We start from the raw sequence: 531 nt of genomic DNA, 5'->3' as shown, positions 1-531 counted from the left end.
TGAGCTCAAATGATTGTTTCAAAATTGATTTCTTCATTATGTATACGAACTCGATTAAGATGAACTCATTGTACTTAATGAAAACATTCTTTGTTCATTTACTTTATTGGTCAAGACACATGCTTATATGATTTTTCTTTATGCTTGACCTTAAGATTTGAAGTCTAAAACTTAACTTGAGCTATGCATTTGATTATGAATTTAATTGTCAAGTTTGATCATGGCATATATTGTGAGTTGACATAGTTGAAATTTATTTTGAATATGCATTTAAATGTTTACTGTGTTTTCATTGAGCCTTAACGTTTACATGATCTAAAGATTTTGTGTGCATCTAACTTTACCTTATAGCTCACCGTAAATAACTTGATATGTTAAATAAAATATGGCCTATAGCTTTAGTTAGCTATGAATGCCTAATGTGCTTTAATTAAATATCTTTTTCTTGAATCTTGATAATTGGTTTTCATTGATGATTGAATGTTCACTTTGAATATATTCATGGTTGAGTGCTTTACTTTCAATATTCTA

The sequence above is a fragment of the Theobroma umbraticum genome, unplaced genomic scaffold, assembly GCF_002168275.2.
Source record: "Theobroma umbraticum cultivar Fairchild unplaced genomic scaffold, ASM216827v3 scaffold_56.0, whole genome shotgun sequence".
NCBI classification, from domain to species: domain Eukaryota; kingdom Viridiplantae; phylum Streptophyta; class Magnoliopsida; order Malvales; family Malvaceae; genus Theobroma; species Theobroma umbraticum.
The sequence above is the reverse complement of the archived record's forward strand: the minus strand, read 5'-3'. Positions refer to the sequence as shown.